Source organism: Protopterus annectens, chromosome 8.part0, assembly GCF_019279795.1.
Source record: "Protopterus annectens isolate FY-2018-M chromosome 8.part0, PAN1.0, whole genome shotgun sequence".
In the NCBI taxonomy this organism is placed as follows: domain Eukaryota; kingdom Metazoa; phylum Chordata; order Ceratodontiformes; family Protopteridae; genus Protopterus; species Protopterus annectens.
This window is the reverse complement of record NC_056741.1, coordinates 1,102,640,124-1,102,660,113: the sequence shown is the minus strand read 5'-3', so window position 1 is coordinate 1,102,660,113 and position 19,990 is coordinate 1,102,640,124. Positions and strand designations below refer to the sequence as shown.

At 43.7% G+C, this 19,990-nt stretch overlaps 1 protein-coding gene across 2 annotated transcripts in view; it reads left to right on the top strand.

Annotated features, from left to right (window-relative positions):
- Positions 1–19,781: 19,781 nt before the first annotated feature.
- The window catches only part of RFX5 (regulatory factor X5), a 654,045-nt gene continuing 653,836 nt past the window's right edge, over positions 19,782–19,990 (top strand). Inside the window, exon 1 of one of the 2 annotated variants that reach the window (XM_044080629.1) lies at positions 19,782–19,860. The gene's annotated coding sequence lies outside the window, so the exon portion shown is untranslated. The other variant, XM_044080628.1, reaches the window with a different exon arrangement.

Sequence of the window (19,990 nt, the reverse complement as noted above, 5' to 3'; positions counted from 1 at the left end):
TTGCAAAAGAGAGTAAAATCCCATGAGTGGAGGAGCTCTCTGGTCAGCCTCAGTAGAAAGCTGAGATCCCTTATAAGATCCTCCAAAGCTATCTACAAAAACAATATCACCACTAAATCCAAGGACAGTCACAAAGCATTCTATAGCTATGTCAAGAATCTAGATGGCAACACCAAGATCTGCTCTGAGTTACAGCACAAAGGCATGAAAATTACAGAACCAACTGATATTGCCAACATCCTGGCAGATCGGTTCAGTGCTAACTTTACCCCCCTCTCACCCCCTAAAGGGCTCATATCTATACAGGAAGAATGCAGAGTCCCTGTAATCACAACTATGCAGGTAAAAGCTGCACTCTCTAAAGCCAAAAACACAGCATCCATGGGACCGGACAGCATCCCAGGCTGCATTTTACATGAACTTCAGAATGAACTGGCTCCCCACTTAAGCACCATGTTCAATAATAGCCTCGCATCAGGCTTTGTGCCCACTGAATGGCACACAGCAACAGTTATCCCACTCCACAAAGGGGGAGCCACCAGTGATCCCGGGAACTATCGACCTATTAGCCTGATGAGCCTGGTCTGCAAGGCCATGGAACATATCATCATGAAACTCATAAACAAAGACATTGGTAACCCCCAAACTCTGGATCCCACCCAGTTCGGGTTTGTGAAAGGCAGATCATGCCTCCTGAACCTGATCAACTTCTTTGAGGCAGTCACCAAAGCCATGGATGAGGGTAAGGTGGTTCACACAGCCTATCTTGACCTCGCTAAGGCTTTTGACACCATCCCCCATTCTGGAATTATAGCTAAACTCAGTAAACTAAGTATAAATCCCTACGTCACAAGATGGGTTGCCAACTGGCTCACTGACAGAACCCACACTGTAAAAGTTGCAGACTCCAAATCTGACCTCAAGGCAGTGACAAGTGGAGTGCCACAGGGTTCTGTCCTGGGACCTCTCCTGTTTGGTATCTACTTCTCTGAAGTACAGGCTAACACAGAAGGCCTCTGGCTGATGAAGTTCTCAGATGACTGCAAACTAGGAGCCATAGTCAAGTCCCCAAATGATGTGGACATCCTACAGAAGGGCCTCACTGAGACAGATGCCTGGTGTCAGAGCCATGGCCTCAAGCTCAATGCGAAAAAGTGCAGTGTCATCCCCTTTGGTAAAAACTCTGTACCCATGAACTACCACATAGGCAGCAATCTACTTAACACCAAATGCGTGATAAGAAACCTTGGGACTCAGGTGGACAGTAGTCTCTCCTTTGATAGTCACATTGCCACAGTAGTCAGAAAGTCCTTCTACGTGGCACACCTCATCATAAAAGGGTTCTCATCCAGGAAAAAGGAGGTCATTGTTCCCCTCTACTCGTCACTCATTAGATCCATTATAGAGTACAACGCCCCTTTTGGAATGTACCTCACAAGACATCTGCAGCAGCTGGAAAGGCCATAGAAGTACCTCACAAAAAGGATTACTGGCCTCAAACAAATGCCTCAAAAAATTCCAGCTTTACTCAGTAGCATTTTGCCTACTCCTAGGTGATCTCTGCCTAACATATAAAGCTATGTCAAACCCAGAGCTGTTGGACATGCTACACATAAAGAAATCCCAATCCCTCCAAGCTACATGCTCTAGGGGCCTAAACCTTATCACCACAATAAACAGGACACACTGGAAGGATAGATTCCTGTCGCAGAGACTTCCCATACTCTGGAACAAGCTACCCATCTATGTCAAGCAAAGTTCTTCATTAGCACCCTTCAAGAAAAAATCTTGATGAGTGGATGGGAAATAGGAAATACACCCCAGGGATCACTTCTGTGTCTCTGCTGGACAGTGGCACAGGAAAATAACTTTCTTGGGTGGCGTAAGCTATGGTACCTTGCTGGCTAGGCTTACGTAGGCCCTTGGGCCAATAGCCTAGTACCTACCTATGAACCTATGAACCAGAGTTTCAATCACAGGAAGTATTAAAACTAATACAGATGGATAGATTCACACAGATACAGAAAAACAGTACTTAACTAATCTCACTATATTTTCCTGATTGATCTAAAGAATTATTATTCCCTAGTTACTTACTAAAGTAAGGCAAGATGAAGTGAGTGAGTGAGTGAGTGAGTGAGTGAGTGAGTGAGTGAGTGAGTGAGTGATCCTTCAAGTGAGTGAGTGAGTGATGCTTCTTTGTCAGGTTTCAAAAACATACTGTCATGAGACTTCTGTCTCATCTAGTATTAAAACAACATTTCAGTGCTGTATTACAGAATGACATCACATACATCTGGTCATCTGACTTCTGGTTCCCACACTACCCCTTTTACTATCAACTAAACCAGATTCTAGCACAAATGTGTCATAATAAACACAAACAAAGCTTTGCTAAGATGTGTTTTATCATCTGGAAGCTATAAAATAATTTCAAAAACTTCCATCCTTCCAGGGTAGCAATTAGTTCACCCATAAGGACAATACAGTAGGAGTCCTAGTTCTGGTTTTCACAGACATCTTGTCTCTGGCTGCAATCAGAACTATAAGATACAGTCTTTATGGCCTAAACCAGGTAATTTAATTTCAGACTATTTTTCAAAGTTAGCTGGAATAAGATTACCCTCTTATATTCCAGTATCCTCTATTACAATATATTAATTACAACAGTTACAATACAGTCTGACATACAGATATATTTCTTTTCTGTCCAGCAGGATCCACTGTTGGTACATTTTTTTAACACAAGCAACTTTACAAGTACATTTTCAACACAAGCACCTGTACAAATCAGTTTAATATACAAATAACATATAATTCTTCTCAAAACTCCAGCTAGCTATGCTGACATATGTTACACAACCACTGCCCTACTTCTCCTGACATAGGTGGCAGTACCTCACATCATCACATCTCTCCCTGCTTTGAAGACTCAAGCCAGTTTTTCAAGTGACCGTTGAGAAACATGGCTTAAGGGACATGAGCCTGTCTGGGAACACATTAACTCATACCTTGTCTGTTGATGCCATCTGCATTAACATTGCTGACTCCACTATGGTGCTGCACTGCCATGTCATATGCCTGCAACCCTAGGCTCCACCTTAGTAACTTGGCATTTTGCTTACTAGCTCGATGTAGCCATAGATCCCCATCAGACTCCTCCTGTCACCAACTGCAAATAACTCAGCACCAGAGTCTCCCTATCATGGTTAGCATGGTACAATTTGTGCCCCGCCTCCTGCCTAGCAGGTTTACCATATAGTAAACATCACTGACCTTCCATACAACTTTAAAGGGTCCATCCCAAGCTGCCTGGAGCTTATTGTGTCTGACAGAAATGAGCATGATAACCTGCTGTCCCACAACATACTCTTGGGCTCGAGCATTCCTGTCATACCAGATCTTTTGCTGCTGTTGGACTCCTGCCAGGTTCTCCTGGGCCAAGACCATGAGCTCCCTAAGACCTGTCCTGAGGTTTAGGACATAGGCCACAAAATACTCCTTGTGGGATTCAGTCAAGGCAACCTGATGTCCAGATTCAGATAGTTCTTGTGTTAATGTAAATGCATGACTATTCATGATTTTATTCAGTATTTGAACAGACCAGTTTAGCTAGTATTGACTATCTGGACATCAGGTTGCCTGTTTCTACACCTTGTGGGATTCACACACCCTCCCACTCATCAGAAATCAAATCTGAAGGCCTCCTCACCCTATGCACATACAGCAACTCAAAGGGTGAAAGGGTGAAGCCTGTGGCTTCCTGGTGTACCTCTCTGTATGCAAACAGCAACTAGGGCAAATATTTGTCCCACTCTCTCTTAAACTGGTCTGCAAATGCTCATAGCATAGTCTTTAGTGTAGAGTATAACCTCTCCACCAGACCATTAGTCTGGGGGTGGTAGGGGTGGTCTTTAGGTGCTTCACCCACAGCACTTCCACAATCCAGCAGGTCTGACATGAAATTGGCAGCTCTGTCAGTATTTCTCTCAGTAAACCTACACTGCTGAAAATCTCTAGCAAATCATTTGCCACCTTCTCTGCCTCGATGGAGGACACAGCCACTACCTCAGAGTATCTAGTAGTATAATCTACTACCACCAGGATATATGTCTTCCCTGTGCAACTTGGAGTACTCAGAGGCCCCACAATATCCATAGCTTCCCTCTGAAATGGCTCCTCAATGACAGGCAAAGACATCAAAGGAGCTTTGACCTTGTCTCCGGCCTTGCCTAATTTTTGGCCCTGCTCACAGGTCCTGCAGAACCCTGTTACATCCTTTGCAATCACAGGACAATAAAAGTTCTGCATAATATGTCTCTTGGTACACTTTATGCCCATATGACTTGCAAAATGAACGTCATGGGCTGTGACTAGAACTGCCAGATGGAAGGCTCTAGGTACTACCAACTGCTGTATTAACTCACTCTCCAGCCCTCCCTCAGGGGTCTACTCTCTATACAGCAAGCTTTTGTTCCAGTATATAGATTCCCCTTTTCCTTGAGAATCAGGTACCTCCTTAGCTACCTCCCTCAAGCCTCGTAATGACGGATCTGAGAGCTGAGCCTATCTGAACTCTATCTTTATGACCCTTCCTAGCTCCCCTTCCACTGGAAGTCTGGTATCTTCTGACAGCAGTGTTTCACTGTCAGCCTGGGTACTACCACTCACCTCTGCCCTTGCAGTCACCCTGTCCAAGGGAATATCAGTACCTACTAGCAGGTGTGGCTTACCTTTAGGCTCACTGCTACAGGGTAGCTCATTCCCTGAAATAGCGGCATCATCACTCCTGGCTTCAGGTGTGGGGTCTGTCTGAGTCCCCCAGGCTACCAGACGGACATGCCTGTCTCCAAGCCTGACTGCATGTAACTCCATGCACACAAGGTATTGCATTATCAAAATCATTCATTATCAACACATCTGCAGAATATTCTCAAACACACCTACTTGGTTGCTTCCTTTTCTACCCTCCCAGTCAAGGAGAACTCTGACCAAAGGTGTTTGGAATGGGGACACTCCTAAAGCTCTGACTGGAGTAGACTGTCCAAGCAAGTATACTGTTACTCTTTAACCACTGCTGGCTTCACAATGGTTATGTCAGAGGCTGTCTCTCTCTTAACAGTGGTCTGTTTTCCATCCACTCAGATAGGATATAAACTCCACTGATTGTCTGGAACCCCTGTTGTTTCCAAACAACTTACGATTGTCATACTGTTATTCCCACTTGCTGGCTCCACCACCTTTTGTTCCCCACCTTGCTTCTGTGGACAAAACATCTAACCATTGATCCTGGCTGTGTACCTGAACTAGTGGCTTCCCCTATTACTGGTGGACACTGTTTGAGTGGTTTAGGCTGCCCACCATGGGTCACCTTATATCCATGTGTAGCACTGGGTATCCTTTTCTTGTGCAGTGATGCCCTGCTTGCCAAGTAGATACCCCCTTTTTTGCCCCATCTCATCGGCAGAGTGTGGGAGCGCTGTGGGGTGAAGCACCCATAGATTACCCCGTACCACCACAAGACTATTGGTCTTGTGGAGAGGTTAAACTCTACACTAAAGATCATGCTATGGGCATTTGAAGACCAGTTTAAGAGAGAGTGGGACAAATATTTACCCCATCTGTTGTTTGCATACAGAAAGGTACCCCAGTAATCCATAGCTTTTTCACCCTTTGAGTTGCAGTATGGGCATAGGGTGAGAGGGCCTTTAGTTTTGATCTGTGATGAGTGGGAGGGTGAGTGTAAATCCCACAAGGAGTCTGTTGTGGCATATGTCCTAAACCTGAGGACAAGGCTTAGGGAGCTCATGGGCTTGGCCCAGGAGAAACTGGCAAGAGCCCAACAGCAGCAAAAGGCCTGGTATGACAAAAATTCTTGAGCCCAAGAGTATGCTGTGGGAGAGCAAGTTATGGTGCTCATTCTTGACAGATACAATAAGCTGCAGGCAGCTTGGAAGGGACCCTTCAAAGTGGTATGGAAGGTCAGTGGTGTTAACTACTTGGTAAGCCTGCTAGGCAGGGCACAGATTGTACCATGTTAACATGATGAAGTCTTGCCATGATAGGGAGGCCCTGGTGCTGAGTTATTTGCAGTGAGTGACAGGAGGAGTCTGATTGGGATCTATGGCTACATCGAGCCAGCCAGCAAAATACCAAGTTACTAAGGTGGAGCCTAGGGTTGCAGGCATATGACATGACAATGCAGCACTGTAGTGGGGTCAACAATGCCAATGCAGATAGGATCTCCAGGCACGGTATGGGTTAATGTGTTCCCAGGCAGGATCATGTCCCTCAAGCCATATTTCTCAAGGGTCACTTGAAAAACTAGGTTGAGTCTTGAAAGGGGGCAGAGATTTGATGATGTCAGGTATTGCCAGCTATGCCAGGAGAAGTAGAGCAGTGGATGTGTAATATATGCCAGCACTCCCACAGACAAGCCAGTAGGTCTGACATGAAATTCATACCTCTGTCAGTCAGTATTTCTCTTGGGAATCCTACCCTGCTGAAAATCTCTAGCAAAGCATTTGCCACCTTCTCTGCCTCGATGGAGGATGGAGCCACCACCTCAGGGTATCTAGTAGCATAATCTACTACCACCAGGATATACTTCTTCCTTCTTGGAACTTGGGGTACTCAGAGGCCTCACGATATCCATAGCTACCCTCTGAAATGGCTCCTCAATTACAGGCAAAGGCATCAAAGGAGCTTTGACATTGTCTCCTGCCTTGCTTACTTTTTTGGCACTGCTTACAGGTCCTGCAGTACCCTGTTACATCCCTTGTAATCCCAGGCCAATACAAGTTCTACATTATAAGTCTGTCAGTATGCTTTATGCCCATATGACCTGCAAAAGGAATGTCATTAGCTATGGCTAAATTGGGAAGAGAGACTGAATAAGCAATTCAGAAAGAAACAATGGTGGGATATATGTATGTCTCCCAAATATGCAACATAGTTTAGAAGATTTAGGATCTTTGCCAGAGTGTTTACATAAATATTTATCTGATGTTGTAAATCTTTATTTATTGTTTACTGTTAGGACCTCGGTTCTGTCCTCGGAACCGATACGGCTGTTTCCCAGCTCATGAAAGCCAAAAACTCTCAGCTAAGAACCTACCCACAATGCCCATCTCCTAGATACTCCAGATCTTGTTTGCCGCGTTCCTAGTCAGACGTGTTAGCCATCTCTCTCAAGCTAAGTAGTAATTTGTTGTTTTTATGACAGTTTTTCTTCTGAATTTCAAAAATTTTAGTTGTTAGTATTTTATCACTGTCGCCTATAACCTAGGCCTATTTCCTACCTTTTTCTTGGTAATTTAATTTTTTACGTTTTGACTGTCCCTCTCTCCTGTCTTTGACAGGCCCCTTTTACTAGTGGCATTCCTTAATATAACTTCACTGGTGTTTCTTCCTTAATTTTTTCTACAGAATTGCATTGTTTCACTTACCATGTCAAACAAAGCTAAGTTGGGTTTTAAATAGTGTGACAAGTGTGGACATAAGATACCTAACTCAGATACACATGTTCATTGTGTCTACTGTTTGGGTGTGAATCATTTGAAAGCTGGTTGTGTTATTTGTGCTGTTTTTTTTTTTAATTGGACACTAGCAGAACATAAGAATAAACTTATTTTAAAAGGTTTACTCGACACCTTTCAGCCACTGGGGATGCACAAGCCAGTGCATTTCTTTGTGCCGGTCCCAAGCCCAGATAAATGGGGAGGGTTGTATCAGGAAGGGCATCCAGCATAAAATTTTGCCAAATCATACATGCAGACAACAGTACAGAAATACATACCTGATCAGTCGAGGCCCAGGTTAACAACGACCACCACCAGTACTGTTGACCAACAGGGTGCTGGCGGAAATTGGGCTACTGTTGGCCAAAGGAGAAGAGGGGGAAGGCATGCCTGAAGGCAGGTAAAGGCTAGGACTGTGATAGTGAGGGTCAGAACTTTGAATGTTGGCAGTTTGACTGGTATAGGGAGAGAGCTAGCTGATATGATGGACCAAAGGAAAGTTGGTATATTGTGTGTGCAAGAGATCAGATGGAAGGGGAGCAAGGCTAGGTGCATCGGAGGTGGTTTCAAATTGTTTTATCATGGTGTGGATGGGAGGAGAAATGATGTAGGTATTATCCTGAAGGAAGAGTATGCTAAGAGTGTTTTGGAGGGGAAAAGAGTGTCGGATAGAGTGATGTTTATGAAGCTGGAAATTGATGGTGTAATGATGAATGTTATTAGTGTATATGCTCCACAAGTTGGGTGTGTGATGGATGAGAAATAAAAATTTTGGAGTGAGTTGGATGAAGTGGTGATGACTGTATCCAAGGGTGAGAGACTGGTGATTGGAGCAGATTTCAATGGGCATGTTGGTGAAGGGAACAGAGGGGATGAGGAAGTGATGGGTAGGTATGGAGTTAAGCAAAGGAATGCAGAAGGTCAAATGGTAGTGGATTTTGCGAAAAGGATGGACATGGCTGTGATGAATATGTATTTTAACAAGAGGGAGGAGCATAGGGTGACATACAAGAGTGGAGGAAGATGCACACAGGTGGATTATATCTTATGTAGAAGGCCAGTCTGAAGGATATTGGAGACTGTAAAGTGATGGCAAGGGAAAGTGTAGTTAGGCAGCATAGGATGGTGGTTTGTAGGATGACACTGGGGATCAAGAAGAGGAGGATCAGTGTGAGGGCAGCACCAAAGATCAAAAGGTGGAAATTGAAAAAAGGGTAATTGTGAGGTGATGTTCAGGGAAGAGTTAAGACAGGCACTGGGTGGCAGTGAAGAGTTACTGAATAGCTGGGTAACTACAACAGAGCTAGTAAGCGAGATGGCTAGAAAGGTGCTTGGTGTGACATCTGGAAAGAGGAAGGAGGACAAGGAGACCTGGTGGTGGAATGAAGAAGTACTGGAGAGTATACAGAGAAAGAGATTGGTGAAGAAGAAGTGGGATTGTCAAAGAGATGAAGAAAGTAGACAAGAGTATAAGGAAATGAGGTGCATGGCAAAGAGAGAGGTGGCGAAGGCTAAGGATAAGGCTTATGAAGAGTTGTATAAAAGGTTGGACACTAAGGAGGGAGAAAAGGACCTGTACAGATTGGCTAGACAGAGGGACTGAGCTAGTAAAGATGTGCAGCAGGTAAGGGTGATAAAGGATAATGAGGGAAACGTACTTACAAGCGAGGAGAGTTGTTGAGCAGATGGAAAGAGTACTTTGAGGGGTTGATGAACGAGGAGAATGAGAGGGAGAGAAGGTTGGATGATGTGCAGATAGTGAATCATGAAGTGCAATGGATTAGCAAGGAGGAAGTAAGGATAGCTATGAAGAGGATGAAGAACGGAAAGGCTGTTGGTCTAGATGACATACCTGTGGAAGCATGGAGGTGTTTAGGTGAAATGGCAGTGGAGTTTTTAACTAGATTGTTTAATGAAATCTTGGAAAGTAAGAGGATGCCTGAGGAATTGAGAAAAAGTGTTTTGGTACCAATTTTTAAGAATAAGGGTGATGTGCAGACCTGTAGTAACTACAGACGGATTAAACTGATCAGTCACAGCATGAAGTTATGGAAAAGAGTAGTGGAAGCTAGGTTAAGAAGGGAGGTGATGATTATTGATCAGCAATATGGTTTCATGCCAGGAAAGAGCACTACAGATGCGGTGTTTGCTCTGAGAATGTTGATGGAGAAGTACAGAGAAGGTCAGAAGGAGTTGCATTATGTCTTTGTGGATTTAGAGAAAGCATATGACAGAGTGCCTAAAGAGGAGTTGTGGTATTGTATGAGGAAGTTGAGAGTGTCAGAGAAGTATGTAAGAGCGGTACAGGATATGTACGAGGGTAGTGTGACAGCAGTGAGGTCTGCGGTGGGAGTGACGGATGCGTTTAAGGTGGAGGTGGGATTACATCAAGGATCAGCTCTGAGCCCTTTCTTATTTACAATGGTGATGGACAGGTTGACAGACGAGATCAGACAGGAGTCCCCGTGGACTATGATGTTTGCAGATGACATTGTGATCTGTAGTGAGAGTAGGAAACAGGTGGAGGAGACCCTGGAGAGAGAGGAGGAATGAAGGTCAGCAAGACTAAGACAGAATATATGTGTGAATGAGAGGGAGGATAGAGGAATGGTGAGGATGTAGGGAGTAGAGGTGGCAAAGGTGGATAAGTTTAAGTACTTGGGATCAACAGTTCAGAGTAATGGTGAGTGTGGAAGAGAGGTGAAGAAGAGAGTACAAGCAGGATGGAGTGGGTGGAGAAGAGTGTCAGGAGTGATTTGTGACAGATGAGTACCAGTAAGAGTGAAAGGGAAGGTCTACAAGAGGTTAGTGAGACCAGCTATGGCGGTCACCACTACAACATTCTGCTATACAAAGGATGAAGAGATTCTCCCACCTGGATATACCTTCTTCTTCCTCCTCCATTACTACTGCATCCACCTCCTATATTAGAACCCTATTGAAAAACTTAAACCATCCACAATAGCATCAGATGTTGACCCTATTTCAATCCTAATTAACAGGACTATAACAGAAGGCAAAATCCCGGTGGTTCCTCCACAGAAACTTGCTCACAAACAACTCCTACATCATCTCAATCTTTCCTTTGTTGATCAACTCTTACTACAAACTCTTGAAAACCTTCACCTAAACTGGTTGTGGCAAAGTAAACTATCTCACCTACTACCTAACACAATAGGAGTTCCCCAAGGTTCCATACTTGGCCCTTATAAATGATCTCCATTTAAAGCCACCTGCATTCAATATGCAGATGACTCTACGATCATTGAGCCTGTTTCTAACACCCTATAAAAACTGTTAACAAGAAACTTGGTTCCATGTATAGAATTAAGAACTTTCTTCCCACCCCCATACTAAACTAACAAAAACTGAGCTCAATAAACTCTCTGCATTAACCTAAGAAAACTAGGCTGGTTAGAACTCTCACTTCACAACCTTTTTCTAAATAGTCTTCGATCCTCTAATTCTGTCCTGGTTCATGATGCTTTGGAACGCCTTCCAAACTAAGACTAGCTAACTCTCTTAAACAATACTTTAACACTAGACTAAATCCTTTATCCCTGCCTTTTTCATGTTGCTCACTAATTGTTCTATTAATTCTATTTTTTCATTATTGTTAAATTGTTCTGTTTGTATTTTGTTTCTCCCTGCTAAGCACCTTTTACAAAATTGTATTTTCATTATGTAAATGAATTAATGTATTAACCATTTTTATATCCAGTTGGACTAGCCCGGTAAACAAATGTAAAATAAAATAAAATAAATAAAATAAAATATGGGTTGGAGACAGTGGCATTGACAAAAGGCAGGAGTCAGAGCTTGACATGGCACAGTTGAAGATGTTAAGATTTGCACTGGGTATGATGAGGATGGACAGGATTAGGAATAAGTATATTAGAGGGTTAGCCCAGGTTGGAAGGTTTGTAGACAAAGCCAGAGAGGCAAGATTATGTTGGTTTGGACATGTGCTGAGAAGGGATGCAGAGTATATTGGGAAAAAGATGCTAAGGATGAAGCTGCCAGGTAACAGGAAAAGAGGAAGGCCTAAGATAAGGTTTATGGATGTGGTGAGAGAGGACATGCAGGTGGTTGGTGTGACAGAGCAAGAGCAGAGGACAGGAAGAAATGGAAACAGTTGAGCTGCTGTAGCGACCCCTAACGGGAGCAGCCGAAAGAAGAAGAAGACTCAAGATACCTTTCTCAAAGGCTCTATCTGGGTCGGAGGTCTCACCCCCTCCTAAGACCAAAAAATATAAGGAAAAACGGAGTCACTCAGTTCCTGCATCTCTGTCAGTTTCAGAACCGAGTCAGCTCCATGCTTCACTGGCACTCCCGGCGCAGACCTCTACAGCACCAGGATCTGTGTCCTCTTCCTCGGTGCCGACCATTGCATTCCCTCCCATCTTGGTTCAAAACACAGCACCACTGACTTCGGTGCCGTCTTTGGTTCCTGCATTGGCTCCAATGACTGTTCATGCCACGGCTCCATCCCTGTCCATGGTGCCGACAGTTTCCTTGACTCTATGGGCTCCAAAGACTGTACATACCTCGGCACCATCCCCGTTCACGGTGCTGACAGCTTCTTCTGCTCCATCAGCTCCAAAATTTGATTGCTTGCCAAGGACAAGATATTTTCCTACTTATGACCCTTTCTTGGGGCAGAGGTTTAGTCCCTTTCTAGAAAGACCTGATTCCCCTTCTGCAGCCTCTTTTAGATCCACTCGGAGTTTTTCTGAGCTAGACCTAGTGCGGGTTGTGGACCAGCTTCTGGTAGCTAGGGGATTCCCCATTCCAGCTAGACCTTCTGTCCCTCCTGGCTTGGAATCTTCTATCTCATTTCCCTGCTTATCCTCCCTCAGCACCCACTTTGGTACATACTGTCTCGGCTCCGACAGCAGTGTCTCCCCTGTCAGCAGCCACCACCCTTGCAGCATCGGCTATGATGAAGCCGATGCTTTCTTGGAGCAGTGCTTGGACTGTCTGTACCTTGGTACCTAATCTGGTGCCTATTTTCTTGCTGGCACCGTCTATGTCCACGGTTCCGATGGCTCCCAGTTCTCTAGTAACCCCTCAACTGGAAGTGGGTTCAGGTGGACCTGCTGTACAGGTGATGAATAGGGCCCTTCACTCCAAAGGCTCACAACCAGCCCCTATGACACCAGTATCAGAACCCCCTGTGAAGGGAACCCCTTCTCTTGAGTCCTCCTCAGAAGATCCCACTGGAGAGTCACTCTGGAAGAAACTGTGCAAGAGGAAGCACCTTGACTCCCCAGAGGAATCTATCACAGAACACACTGATTGTGATGAAGGGGAAGGGCCCCTGCGGTCTCCCCCAGATGACATTTCATTTGGAGACATTCTCGAAATCCTCAAACAGCGGGGGGAATGGAAGTCCTCTAACCCTTCTTCTGAAGAATCAGTGTTTCTGCAGGCCTTCTGTGCCTGGCCATCTACTTCCTGGGTGACCCCACCAGTAGATGATCTTATTAAACTAATTGAGCAGCATGCCTGGAAGGCCCTGGACAATGTAGAACCTGTCCCCCGGAGGCCGGACAAAATTTTATCTACACCTGAAGACCAGCCCCACTGGTCCAAGCAGCTGACAGTTGATTCTATGGTCGTAGCAGCAGCCACCAAGAGAGAACTGGTAGTAGATAGTTCCACTGTCCATCCTTCAAACAGGGAGTCCCAAACCATGGACAGACTAGGGAAGTGGACCTATGCTTCAGCAACCTTTGCCATTCAGTCACTGAATTATCTGGCACACTTTACTCGCCTCCAAAGAGATCTAATTTCTGAAATGTCTTCATCTTTGGTGACATACTGCCTGATGAGGTGCGTGATACTGTCGCCTCACTGCTAGCTACCCTTGAATCCATCTAGAACTCCTCGATGTGTTTGATATCTCACACTGCCGAGGGGGCAGCTTGAGCTGCCGCATTTGGTGTTGTCATGAGACATAATGCTTGGATGCGGTCATGTGATTTCACAGACCCCTTTACATCTTCCTTCGTTAACGCACCTGTCGATGAATCTGCACTTTTTGGACCCAAGGTACGTGACACACTTGAATGTAGTGAGCGATGGAAAGACCGTGTCTGCTGTGGGCATATGCTTTTCCAACCCTCAGAGGCCCTACACCAAGAACAAGAAGGGGGAAAAGATATGGTTCAAGAAATTCCAAGGATCCTTTTGTGACACTCATGGTGAGCAATCCTGGCAGAGTGGGCTACTTATATGGAAGATGCCCCTTTCGGGGTAGAGGGGGTCCACGTAACCAGGGAGCCAAAGATTCTTTTTCCAGCAGACCCTACCAGCGCTCCTGAGCAGCTGCCCGATTGCTTTCCTCTGGAAGCAGTCGGGGGTCGTTTCTCTCTGCATCTACCAGCCTGGCATCTTATTACTACCAATGTTTGGGTGCAGAGAATAATATCCAGAGGCTACCAAATACCTTTCGACCTAACTCCCAGACCTGTCAAATGAATCCCTAATGTATCACCCAATCAGAGGGGATTAGCAGCCTTAGAAATAGAAAAACTGCTAAGAAAAAGAGTCATCCAACCAGTTCACCAGAACAGATAGGATCCGGGTTTTACCCGAGGTTCTTTAGTGCCAAAAAAGACAGGGGACTGGAGACCAATCCTGGATCTCAGCCTACTGAACAAATGTATCAAACCTCAAAAATTCTAGATGGTCACAGTACAGTTCATTCTTCCCTTCCTAGGGAGGTACAATTGGATGTGTTCTATAGACCTACAGGATGCGTACTACCACATAAAGATGGATCACCGCTCCCAGAGGTTTCTCCACTTCCGGCTGGGAGCCAATCACTACCAGTTCAGGGCACTGCCATTCGGTCTCTCAAAAGCCCCCTGAGTGTTCACCAAATCTATGGCAGTTGTGGTAGCTCATCTTTGACTACAAGGATTCCAGGTGTTTCCCTATCTAGATGACTGGCTCCTTACCACTCTGACCAGGAATCTCCTAGTCCGCAGCCTTTCTTACACTGAATATCTCGCTTTCTGCTTAGGGATTACAATCAACAAAGACAAATCTCAGATGTCTCCAATGAAGACACTGGAATTTATTGGAGCGGTCTTCAACACAACATCCTGTCAAGCTTCTCCCCCCCCCACAGGCTTTTGAAAATAAGACACCAAATTCAAGACCTTCTTCCTCACACATTTGTACCAGCATGTATTGTACTGCAACTCTTGGGCTCCATTGCAGCTGCCATTACCTTGGTACCTGCACATGAGAATCCTGCAGTGGCTCCTTTCCACACAGTGGTCATTATTATCCCACCCACTCAACCACATGATATGCCTTATGAATCATTGCAAGGAGGAAATGCTATGGTGAATGAAGCCATGAAAGAATCTTTGGTTACGACCATTCTGTCTTCCCCAACCCACGGCCACAGTGACCACGGATGCTTCACTATTAGGGTTGAGGGGACATTTCCAGGGAAAGACCATCCAAGGCACCTGGACCCCCCTTGAGGCCAACTTGCACGTAAATGTCCTGAAACTGAGGGCAATTCTCTTAGCGCTGCAAGCGTTCCATGCATCCCTGCCTTTGGGGACCATTGCAATTCAGTCAGACAACATGTCAGTTATCTGGTATATCAACAAGCAAGGCGGAACCAGATCTTACCCCCTGTGTTGGGAAGCCATGAGGATTTGGCACTGGGCGATAGCTTCCAATCGCTTTCTTATAGCAACGCACATTGCCAGGAGTCCCAACCTTATTGCGGACAATCTGAGCAGGAACATCCTGATGCCTCACGAATGGTCCCTCAATCCTGTAATAGCAACTCAGATTTTCAACATTGGGGCAAGCCTTGCAGCGACCTGTTTGCTTCTCCCCTGAATTACAAATACAGGAGCTATTTTGCCTTGATCCCTCCTCAGGGGGAACCACCGAGGGATGCTCTAATGCACGATTGGCCCCTGGGTCTTCTGTATGCCTTTCCTCCATTTTCCCTCATTCCAAAATTTCTCCAGGAAGCTCAGAAGTTGAAAAGCAAAGTGATCCTTATTGCTCCCTACTGGCCATGTCAAGTCTGGTTTTCATTTCTATGGACTCATCTGATTCACAGCCCATGGATCCTGGATCATTCCCAGGACCTGTTATCCCATCCTCAGGGATTGATTCATCTGAACTTGCACAGTCTCAAGCTCACAGCCTGGTTCCTCCACTTCCAATGATTGCCAGACTCTTCTGGCCTCACACAAACCTTCCACTAGAAAGGTTTATTCTAGTAAATGGACTAGGTTCCCTATTTGCGCCAAAGACCAGAACTTAGACCTGTTCTCTATGCCTATTCAAAAGATTTTGCAATACCTGACTACTCTCCTGTATGCAGGAGCCTCAGCTTCAACAATCACTGTACATTTAGCAGCTATCAAAAATTTTCATAATGGTTTTGAAAATTCTTCAATTATGTCACACCACATATGCAAGACTTTTTTGAAGGGAGTATTACATGTTAAACCTCAGGTTAAGCCTCCCTTAGATCCCTGGGACTTGACTCTGGTGCTTCAATCTCTTACAGGCTCTTCCTTTGCGCCCTTGGATTCATGTGATTTGAAATTTTTGTCTTGGAAAACCATACTTCTAGTAGCACTCACCTCAGTCAAGAAGAGTATCTGAGCTGCAGGCCTTGAGTGTCAAGAGTCCTTACTTGATCTTCCACATGGATAGGGTGTCCCTTTGTACTGACCCTTCCTTCTTGCCAAAGGTCATTTCTGTTTTTTCTATTAATCAGTCTATTGACCTGCCGGTTTTCTTTCCAAAGCATTCCAATAGATAGGAGTACCTTTTGCACACCCTTGATGTGCACCGACAGCTTCGTTGTTATTTGGATAGGACTAAATCTTTCAGGAAAACAGACCAATTGTTTGTGGCATTTGCAGGACCCAGATTGGGTAAACCTGTTTCCAAAGTGACTTTATCCTCTTGGCTTAGAAATGTCATTAACTTTATCTACTAACATAATAAGCTACCCTTACCTTCCAGAATAAAGGCTCATTTTACCAGATCTATGGCTACCTCTGTAGCTTTTCATTCCAGAGCCTCTATGGATTATATATGCGCAGCAGCCACGTGGGCAAGACCTCATACCTTCATATCTCATTACAAATTGGATTTAACCTCCAGGGGACAAGCATCTTTTGGTTCTATGGTGCTCAGGAATATCCTTCCTTAGGGCCACCTAGGACTCAAGTAGGTGGGGAACTTGGTCCTAACAGTAAAGAATAAATAAAGATTTACAACATCAGATAAAGAAGTTATGTCTTACCATAATGTTCCATCTGAGTTGTAAATCTTTATTCATTCTTGACTTCCCGCTGTCCTTCCCCCTGCCTGGACTCCTGGTGGTCTTCAGGTACTCCTGGTTAGGGTATTTGCTCAGACAGAGCCTCCTACCTTTTTCCTATTACTACATCTTCATCTAGGGCAGGCAAACTTGATCTGTAGTATCTAGGAGAGGGGCATTGTGGGTAGGTTCTTAGCTGAGAGTTTTTGGCTTACGCGAGCCGGGAAACGGCCGTATCGCTTCCGAGGATGGAACCGAGGTCCTAACAGTAAAGAATGAATAAGGATCTGCAACTCAGATGGAATGTTATGGTAAGACATAACTTATTTTATATACCCCAAGTAAGACTCCAAAGAATTTTTCCTCAGGTAAATAGGAAATAAAGTTGGAGTTGTGATGGGGAAGAAAGAGGTAATTATGAACATATTTTCTGGGAGTGTAATAAACTGCAGATGTTAAATATTCCCTGCAGACTGCTCTATCAGAGATACTAGGTGTGAGAAAATTGGTGCAACTAAGAAAATTATTTTTTGGAGCTAAGATAGAGATTCAAACCTGCCTAGACATAGTAAGGCTTTATTAAGTCTAATTATGGTGGCTCCCATAAAAGCAATTACTAGAAAATGGAAATCAAAGTCTAAACCAACTTCAGTAGAAGTAGTGAATATAGTAACATAGATAAAACTGGTATTGGGATCTTTAGAAATAGGTAGGAGCCAATTACATAGGAAAAAATGGGAATTGAAGAAACAATACATGCAGCGGAGGAACAAGAAGGCAGGATTTGAATGAGCTATGTAATGCTTGACTGACAATGACTGGGTAAATTATAAGTTGTATAATGCTTGCAACTACAATTATATCAATATGGTTTGTGATGTATAATGTTTGCAACTAAAATTATGTCAGCAGGTTTGACTCCATTTTGTCAAGAATGGTATGTGATCAAGCATTTGCGTGACTCGACAGAACAAATTACGGAACACTTCCAAGGACAAATGTCAAAAATGGTTTGACGGAAAACCATTTTTGACATTTATCCATGTGTTTGAATGGCATAGTGCATTCGCACTATAGCCATTCGAACCTCTGTGTGTCAGCATTGTGTTTTTTTGCTGTTGTCCTTTCGATGGAATGCACATCGGACAAAAGACACACGACCTAATGAAGGTAAACCATGTTAATATGTTTTTTTTTATTTATATAAATGTATGATTACTTATGTCATATGTGATAATTTAATATAGATGTTTCTTGTTTAAAAAATCTGGACATTTATTTATTTAACATTTGTTAACTGGGAAAGTCTGACTTGGAACTAAGCCAATTTTCAGAGGCCTGGGGAGAAATACTCCAAACACATGTCTTTGAATGTGGGTGGAAACCAGAGCACCCAGAGGAAACCCACAGGAATGCAGGGAGGACATGCAGACTCCATACAGAAGGCACTCTAGCCGAGAATTGAACCAGAGAACCTCTTGCTGTGAGGCGATGCTACTTCTGCACCACTGTTTCTGGACAGTTGAAGGGTATATTTTTTGGTCAGGTGGCAATACTGTTTTGTAAACGAGCTCTAACTGGGATCTACATATTGTATATACTAAATGTGGCAAAATATTTTTTTTTCTGGAAAAGGGAAGAATTACATTAAAACTGATCCAAATGGCAAGAAAAAATTTAGGCAGTGTGGCTAAAAGCTTGGAACTCAATTTCATTTCTAGTCTGAACAGTCTTCTGTGTTTTTATCTGCAACAGAAATGTGTTTTGTTAAAAGTTCCACAACCATGTCCCAGACAAATACAAAGCTTGTACTAATTCTGCTAACTAAACTGTAATTATAACTTGCAGTTATTGCAAACCAAGGAAATGGGCATCTTTTTACAGTATAATAAGGATTTTTCTGGTAGAGTTATGTAGGTGGGCTACTGTTAGTACCACAGGGGTTCTAATTGCGTAGGTTGTATCTGGTAAAAGGGTAAATTGACACCTTTGTGTCCTCATACCTCTCAACCTCTAAGTGCAAAAATACTGGGGGACAAAATCTAAATATTGCTCTTAAAATTTTAGAAAGTTACTAGAAAAATAGGTTTTACCTTAGCATATATTTTCTGAAGGATGTTGGTTTCATATTGAAATGTATCATGTATGCGACAGTAATTTTATGAGGAGATGGCCAAAAAATGTGCACCACCACCAGAGGTGAATTTATGCAAATACAAGTTTACAACGTAATAAGTGCTATGATTTTGGACCCTCTGCCATACCTCTCAACCTCTTAGTGTCAGAAATCTGGACAAAGCCTAAAATAATAAGGACAGATTTTAAATGCTGCTCTTATAAACATAGAAAGTTGCTAGAATTGCAGGTTTTGTATTAACATGCATTTTCTAAACGACATTAAGTCGGAAAAAAGTATATAATTTATTTACGTCAATCCTGAGCAACTTGACAGACTGTCACAAATTTTATGAAGAACAAGAGAAATATATGAGGCAAAAATATGGGCACTCTACGAAAATTTGGACACTTAAGAGGTATTCCCCCTGCTACGACGTTTGAAGCTCCCCTATCATGATTATGAGAGCCGAGCTGCATGCTTTATTACATTTGTTCGTCACCTTTGGTTCTGTTTAACTGTAAAGGGTCCACATACTAGTCTACCAACCCGGTTGACAAAATGTACATAAAAGGCGATTCCTGCTAAACAATACATCGTAATATTAATGTTCATCAAACAGTATTAACAAAGGTTAACACCAACCAGTTACACTACGTTAGCTTTGCGTTAACATATTTACAGTGTATTACAACTGTCGTCCACACATACATAACCTATCTAAACACAGTTATTAAGCAGTTGAACCTACCCAACTCAATAAAACAGGCCTTCCGTTTAGTATCTGGGTAGAACAGACCTATAAAACCAATCAAATAAGACGTTCGGTTTGTATCCGGGTAGACTGGGAGGTTGTCGGCCAATCAGAATAAAACACAGATGGGACTTTTTTAATCACCAGAGTAAGCCATGTACTTTCTGTTTCTTTTTAAAAAATGATTTTTACTATTATTTTGTTCTGATACTGATTTGCTTTACAGTACCGTTTAGAAAGAAATGGAACGTTTCAGTAATTGACTTGGGCTTTGCTGT